The sequence below is a fragment of the Rhincodon typus genome, chromosome 48, assembly GCF_021869965.1.
Source record: "Rhincodon typus isolate 14 chromosome 48, sRhiTyp1.1, whole genome shotgun sequence".
Lineage (NCBI taxonomy): Eukaryota > Metazoa > Chordata > Chondrichthyes > Orectolobiformes > Rhincodontidae > Rhincodon > Rhincodon typus.
This window is the reverse complement of record NC_063379.1, coordinates 5,479,092-5,487,590: the sequence shown is the minus strand read 5'-3', so window position 1 is coordinate 5,487,590 and position 8,499 is coordinate 5,479,092. Positions and strand designations below refer to the sequence as shown.

The following is an 8,499-nucleotide window of genomic DNA, read 5'->3' as shown; positions in this document are numbered from 1 at the left end:
GAAGGATCAGGGATGAAAGGTCACATTGCGGTGAAGGGTCACAGGGCAGTGAACAGTCATTCAGGCCACTTCGGGGGGCAAGGTTGAGTCTACCAACAGATCAGCCACAATCCTATTGAACAGTAGAGCAGGCTTGAGGGGCCAAGTGGCCTTCCTCCTGAGTGGTGCATGGAAAGCAAATTCCCAGTTTCAAAGCTCACCACCCCGCCCCCCCCGCCAAGCTGTGAAGCTAATTCATCGCCCAGACCACACAAATTAAAAATACAATTGGCGAAGCGAGCAGGCAAAGATCTGGAAAACAGAGTACAATGTGATAAAACGTGAAGGATTTCGGCCCCAAACGTGGACTTTCCTGCTCCTCTGATGCTGTCTGACTTGCTGTGTTTATCTAGCTCCTTAATTAAGGACTCTGGCTTCCACCATCTGCAGTCCTTACTGTCTCGTAGTGATAAAATGTGAAATTGTCGGTTTTGGCACGAAGAATAATAAAGGAAGCATACGATCGAGATGGTTAGGCTGCAGAGCTCTGACATGCAGAGGGATCTGGGTGAGCCAGTAGACAAATTAAAACAGGCTCAAATGGAGATACAGCAAGTCATTAGGAATGCACATAGAACATTATCATTTAACATGAGGGGAATTGAATTCAAACATAGGAGGTTATTCTTCAGTTACACAGGGCACATCTGGAATAATGTGCACAACATAGGTTGCCTTGTTTAAAGGAAGCATGTAAATGAATGCCAAGTTGATCAGAGAAGTTTTCCCAGACTAATACATGGGATGGCTGGATTATCTTGGGTAAGACAGGCCAAAGCTTGTATCCACTCCAGTTTAGAAGAATAACAGTTGTCCTAATAGACACAGCGACAATGTTTCCTGATGTGAAGAAAATCAAGAACGAGGGTTCACTGTTGAAAACCAGAATCGGCTATTTAAGATGAAGATTAAGCTTTTTTTTTTAAGATCCTCCCTGAGGTTGAGAGGTTTTGGAGTTACTTTACGTAAACGTAGTGGAAGCAGAGTCCTTAACTATTTCCAAGGCAGAGTTGGATGGACTCTAGCTAAGCGAGGAACTGCAAGGTTAGCAAGGGTCGGGGGAATGTGGATTCAGAGATGCAATCAGAGCAGCCATAACCTTATTGAATGGTAGAGGAGAGCCGGGGGGTGCCTCCTATCGCTCAAGTCACCCCAGTGACACTTCCTGGTTCTGTCTCCTCCCACCCGGCAAGCATATCAGTTGAACTCCTGTGTCAGCTCTTCTCCCCACACCCAAGCCCCCCCACCACCACCAGTCAAATCCATCTCCCTCAGCTCAACTGTTCCCTCTGGGCAAACCCATTCTACTCCCTAAACGTCTGATATATCACCCCCATCCCAAAGGAAAAAAAAACATAAGATTCTCAGTAGAATCCTAGAGAGAAGCTTGTACAGCCACACACCGGGATATGGATGGAGATGAACTTCAAGATAATATTAGCAGGTAGGAATTTAAATCGTACAGTCACACCCTGGAATATGGATGGAGATGAACTTCATGATAATTTAGCAGGCAGAAATTTGAATTGCCCAAACGGTTGACAGCCAGCAGTGTGTCAGGAGATGCACTGGCAGTAAATCCAAGCTACAGCTGTGAGGTGTAAGCAGATAGAAGGTGGACTAAAGTCAGAAAAGATGTGCGCAATGCCAATGGTATCCGATGAAAGTCAGTTTGCAACACACAAGCTCCGGTCTGGGAGAGCCGGACTGTTTTCACGCTGCAGCGTTCTAGTTCTCAAACCAAACAGACTCATTCAGGATCATTTCTTCCCCCCCGGGAGAAATACTGAGCAGGCACGTTGCTCTGATGGTGAAATTGGCTGCATGCTGCTGACACAAAACGCGCTGATCAAAGAACAAAGAAAATTACAGCACAGGAACAGGCCCTTCAGCCCTCCAAGCCTGTGCCGATCCAGATCCTCTATCTAAACCCGTTGCCTATTTTCCAAGGATCTGTATCCCTCTGCTCCCTGCCCATTCATGTGTCTGTCTAGTTACATCTTAAATGACGCTATCGTGCCCACCTCTACCACCTCCGCTGGCAACGTGTTCCAGGCACCCACCACCCTCTGCGTAAGGAACTTTCCACGCATATCTCCCTCGCTGATTTGAGAAAAAAAACAAGTCGGGCCGTTCTCCCAGTTTGTCTGGCCGTACAGTGAGAACCGATCCCCGGCTGACTCAGCGGGGTGAGGCAAGCTGACTGCCATCTCCGTACAGCGGGAACTGGGGGACAAAATGAGTCAAATCTAGAGGCGCCATGGGTCTAGATTCCACAGAATAACAGCAGAACATCTGGGGACGGAGGAGTAAACAAGAAGTGAAGTCGGAATACCGGGAATGGGGTACAGGAGCTCACAACCTGAGCTGGGAAAGCGGGCGCTGAACAGTCTGACATAGGGAAAGCTTGAGTGACTTACAAAACTCCTTACTCCAACCCCCTCCAACAAACCTTGTCATCACATGGGCCGCCATCACGCACAACCCATTGTCAGCCACTAATGGTCCCCGTTAGTGCCCAGACTGACCTTTACCCACTCCTTTGTCTGTCCAACTGTTTCTATCTCTCTCTTTGAGCTTTATCTCCATCTTTTATTTACTCCTCACCACTCCCGGTTCTCCAAAACAAAACCACCTTCTGCATAAATACCAACTTTTTCCCCAGCTACCATCAGTTCTGACAGTGGCTCACCGGACCTGAAACATTAACTCTGCCTCCTCTCGCTGCTGGACCTGCTGAGTTTTCCCAACAGTTTCTGTCTCCGAGCCGAGCAAAAGGATGGGCTGCTCTTTATCCTTCGGCTTTGAAAGTGCATCAAAAAGTCAAAGCAAACGGGTGAATCAAAGAACCGAGGACAGGAAGAAGTATCCTTTAAGAGGAAATGTGTTTTTCATCGAGCGTCTGAGTAACAAAATGGGCTTTTTTTTTTGGGAAGTCAAAAGTCATTTCCTTTAACTTCTCTCTTGGACTTCCAAGAGCAACCAGAATTCTGAGTGATTTTCCCCTCATTTCAAACTTACATCTGGGTTGGACAAAATAAAACTGGTTTCCACACCCAGAGAATAGACAAAACCTTTTCAAGTCAAATCTGAAATGTTACCTTAAGCTGGAGATGGATTTAAGATTTATCAACTTGTTCCTCGAGCCACAGAGCAGCAAGTCTGCTTAAGAGATCAGAACTGGGAATCGGATATTTGAGCATTGCGATTAAACTAACTCTTGGACATGTTGTAAGGAGAGGCTGGGACTTTGTTTCACTGCAGTGGTAGGAGGTTGAGGGGTGACCTTATAAAGGTTCATAAAATCATGAGGGGCATGCATAAGGTGAATAGCAAAAGTCTTTTATCCAGGATCGGGGAATTGAAAACCAGAGGGGCATAGGTTTAAGGTGAGAGGGGAAAGATTTAAAAGGGACCGGAGGGGCAACTTTTTCACACAGAGGGTGGTGCGTGTATGGAACGAGCTGCCAGAAGAAGTGGTGGAGGCTGGTACAATTACAACATGTAAAAGGCTGGGTATATGGATAGGAAGGGTTTAGAGGGATATGGGCCAAATGCTGGAAAATGGGACTAGATTAGTTTAGGATATTGGGTTAGCACGGACGAGTTGGACCGAAGGGTTGTTTCTGCGTCTTTTTGACTCTATTACGAACCAGCGCAAAGTTATCCTTCAGGCACCAGATCGAACAGCAAACATGGGGAGGAAAGATCAACACCTTTAAGATGTTTCCAAATGCGGTTGCAAACTAGCCCATAGCAGTAGAAACCGATGCTAATAAACACACGATCGCACTATTACATTTCGGTAACACTGGCCTGCAGGAGACATTTTCCAGAGTTGTCCCCAGGAGTGAGGAGTTCCGGTCAGGAATATGTTTGCCCGAGACTATGGAGGAAACTTTAAGTAAAATACCGAGAAGGGACGAGGCTGTTGGAGAAGGGAAAACGCGCAAGGCTACAGTGGGGGGCGGGTGGGCGGGATTTCAGGGGCTGCCTTCCCTTGGGATTTCTCCTGCTGCTGTGCAGATCTCCTAAGTCTTTCCACTCCCACGATTTCCGGACACGACGGTCAACGCGGCTGCCCGGCTCGAAGGAAGGATGCCGAGGAGAAGGGCACCACGATGAGGAGCCGCTAATGTCAACGGCCAGCGCGGACACAACAGGCTGACCGGCCAGCTGTTCGGTGACAATGCAGCGAAAATGGGAGTCACAAATAAAACGGGAAACACAGGTCACTGCTGAGCCCCGGCCAGAGCGTCGCGGGGGTCGTGTCCTCCGAGTGACTCGCCGATCGCTAACTCGGCCAAAAGCAAGTGATGCTGGGTACGTCGGCCAAGCGAAACTCTGAAATCACAAAACCCCCGCACACACACACACACCAGACCCAGTGCAAACACGGCAGCCAGGCGCTAGTGACAGGACCATTAACGTTAAGACGACGGTTATCCTGGAGAGGTATATCCCCGACAATTTATCCACCAAACACCAGACAGAAAAGCACCAGTTCCTGCTCACACGAAGAAACAACTAGTAGCAAGCCACCCAAAAGACTGGCAACGTTTCAAACTATCAAGTGAGTCTCCCTGGTTGGACAGAACTATTGCAAGTTCCAGAAAAAAACATCTAGAAAGGGAATGATAACAGGGTTCACCTGCAGACCAAGCTCCCTTGGACCTTCCGAGGAGGCAGGCACAGCCAAAGGCAGGCACAGCCAAAGGCAGGGAATCGCTCCCCCCATCCACAGAGAGAGAAAGAGAGGAAGCAGCTTCTCAGTCCCACAGAGCCAGACAGAGCGGGTCTGCGTAAATCTACAGGAGACTCAGGAAGAAACGCAAGCATGAAGGGGCGGAACAGGACTGGAAATAGTATTGTTTTGTAGCAAAAGCCGCTGTAACTGCTTTCCTAATAAAGTTGGGACTGTTTTGCCCTGGAACGGGCTTGCATTGGCAGTGATTTGAACGCTTCGGTGTAGTGGGACACCTGGCGCGAAATCATTCCTAACATTCCGGTCAGAGTTGCTTTTGAGGAAGAACGAGACGACAGAATCTCCCTTTTGGGAGTCGGCAGATCAAGTCGAAGCGAAGTCCATTTTGGAAAGAAATGAGCAAAAGTAGATTTGCTCAGGACTGGGAGACTGGAGAAACATTGGTACCAACCAAGGACTGGGGGCATTGGTTTTCACCAATTCGGGATACATCATGTATATTTACACCGAGAGAGCAAACCCGTTCGGCCCTTTACTGCAAAATAATTGGAGCAGCGCTTTGCAAACTTTTACTTCAAAGGACGTCTCCTCTCGTGGGGGTCACTCCAGCGGTGGGGGTGCACGGTTTTGACATTTGGTATCACTCATTCAGGACAGCGACGAGGAGAATGTTCCACTCCGAAGTTTGTGCCAATCTCTGCCTCGAGAGGGCGTCACGGTGGCTCAGTGGGTTAGCACTGCCGCCTTCACAGCGCCAGGGACCTGGGTTCGATCCCGCCCTCGGGCAACTGTCTGTGGGGGAGTCTGTACATCCTCCCCCCGTGTCTGTGTGGGTTTTCTCCGGGTGCTCCAGTTTCCTCCCACAGACGTGCAGGTTAGATGTTTAATTGTCCCAGGGACGTGCAGGTTAGCCACGGGAAGTGCAGGGTTATAGGACTGATGGCAGTGGGTCAGGGTGGTGATACTCTTCGGAGGGTCAGGATGGGCTGAATGGCCTGCTTCCACACAGCAGGGATTCTGTGATTTTGTTTTTTATCCCCGCTAAGCGGTGAAATCCAGGGTTATTGGCAGAAGACCATAAGAGATAGGAGCAGAATTAGGCCATTCAGCCCACCAAGACTGCTCCACCCTTCAATCATGGCTGACGTTGTTCCTCAGTTACAACATGTAAAAGGCATCTGGATGGGTACGTGAGTGGGAAAGATTTAGAGGGATGTGGGCCAAATGCTGGGGATTCAGTCAGATTGGGACGTCTGGTCAGCGCGGGCGATTTGGTCCGTTTCCGTACTGCATGACTCTAAAATCCCGTTTTCTCACCTCCTCCCTGTAAACCCCTTGATCCCCTGACTAAATCAAGAACCGGACTATCTCTCTCTCAAATACACCCCATGACTTGGCCTCCACAGCCCTATACAGCAATGAGTTTCACAGAGTCACCACCCTCTGGCTGAAGAAATTCCTCCTCATCTCAGTCCTAAAAGGGTCGCCCCCTTCACTCTGAGGCTGTGGGAACGTGGAGCTTGAAATACAAGGATCGGGCATGGAATGGGAGGGGGGTGCTACTTCTGTTCCTATTCTGTACGTTCCCAACGTGAGCCCGTTTCGAGGTGGAACATGGACAGGGCAACTGCTCAGTGTGAGATCAGGCAGCATGGCATGGCCTGGGCAGGAGGGGCAAGGCAGCGGCAAAATGTTTAGCCTGTCGATATTTTTCCCTTTCCCTTTCTAAGAACGAGCACGCCCTCTGACGGTTTCTTTTCAGAGCAGGGTCCCAACTAAAAGACCCACCACATCCATCAAGGAACCCCGAGCATTATTCATTCACAGGATGAGGGTATCACTGGCTCGGTAGCATTTATTGCCCATCCCTAATTGCCCAGAGGGCAGTAAAGAGTCAACCACATTGCTGTGGATCTGGAGTCACATGGAGGCCAGACCAGGTAAGGATGGCAGTTTCCTTTCCTAAAGGGCATTAGTGAACCAGATGGGTTTTTCCCGACAATCGACAATAGATTCACGGTCATCATTAGATTCTTAATCTCAGATATTTTATTGAATCCACCATCTGCCATGGCGGGATTCGAACCCCGGGTCCCCAGAACATTATCTGGGTCTCTTAATAGTCCAGCGATAATACCACTAGGCCATCGTCACTCCCTGCACACCCTGGAGCTCAGAACAAGATAGGAAATGCTTGCAGTGCTTGTTTAAGTAAACGGAAAGGAGAAACATAGAACATAGAACATTACAGCGCAGTACAGGCCCTTCAGCCCTCGATGTTGTGCCGACCTGTGAAACCAATCTGAAGCCCATCTAACCTAAACTATTCCATTATCATCCATATGTTTATCCAATGACCATTTAAATGCCCTTAAAGTGGGCGAGTCTACTATTTTTGCAGGCAGGACATTCCACGCCCTTACTACTCTCTGAGTAAAGAACCTACATCTGACATCTGTCCTATATCTATCACCCCTCAATTTAAAGCTATGTCCCCTCGTGCGAGCCATCACCGCCCGAGGAAAAAGGCTCCCACTGTCCACCCTATCAAATCCTCTGCAGAAATCTACAAGCTCAGACCAAAGGGGACTTCCCTTTAAAACTTAAAGCATTTCTTGGAACGGAGATGAGGAGAAATTTCTCTTTTTTAACCCCCCAAATGTTTGCAATTTTCTACCCTACTGCATTAAGGGTACTCAGGAGAGAGAATATATAAGATATGACACCAAAGCCAGTGGTATGGTGAACAAGCTTATCTAAGGTTACAAAGGGATCTTGATCAATTGGGTCAATGGGCTGAGGAAGCAGATGGGGTTTAATTTGGATAAATGCGAGGTATTGCATTTTGGCAAAACAAACCAGGGCAGGACCTATACAATTAAAAGTAGAGCCTTGGGTGGTGTTGTAGAATAGAGGTGCCTAGGGGCTCAGGTACATAATTCTTGGAAGCTTGCGCAGACAGGGTGGTGAAAAAGACCAATACCAATACACACGAGCCCAGTTGCTCCATTCCCTCCCTGATACAGACCCACTCCCTCCACAGCATCCAACAGATGTAATGCCTACAGTCTTCTCTACCCTGTGCATCCATGTTCAGCCTTTCCCTTTCATTCTCCGGCCCAACTCTGCACCTTCCCCTCTCCACCACCACTATCCTGGCCTTCCTTTGCCAACACTGTGTGTGTGTCTGTCTCTCTCTGTCTTTCCTCCTCTGACTTCTCCACAGACCAGTCTAAAAGCAGTCTGGAAATTCCCCCCTCCCATCTCCACTTCTTCCATCTTTCACTCTCTTTGGCCCTCACCTCCCTCAGTCCGTCCACCTCCCAACCCCACCCTAACACTCGACATCCACTCTCAATCCTCCTCCCAGCCCTCGTTCACTCAGCACTCCCCCACACTTCCCCTTCCCTCCTCACACACACATACACCCCAACACATTCCCTCATCCCTCACTGACCAACCCCACCCTCTCCCCTCCTCACTCCCCTTCCTTCAATCCCAACCAAAACTGTCCCCGACCCCAACACTCCCCCAGCCCTGATCCATACCCCGTCCCTTCCCCATTTCCGCTCCCCTCCCCATTCTCTCACCCGACCTCCACCCCGACAGTCTATCCACCTTCAACCCCCACCCAACCTGTATCCCCTCACATCACCCCATCCCCTCACAGCACGTCCCCTCCCCCCCTACACCAACCCCCCCCCTAGGGAGGGGTCAATGCCCCCCCCCCCCCCCCCCCCCCCCCCCCCCCCACC

The 8,499-nt window shown here is 49.5% G+C and overlaps 1 protein-coding gene across 1 annotated transcript in view; it reads right to left on the bottom strand.

Annotated features, from left to right (window-relative positions):
- LOC109924893 (E3 ubiquitin-protein ligase ZFP91-like) overlaps nt 1-8,499 on the bottom strand; it is a 33,957-nt gene that overhangs the window by 24,506 nt on the left and 952 nt on the right. The window lies entirely within an intron of this gene.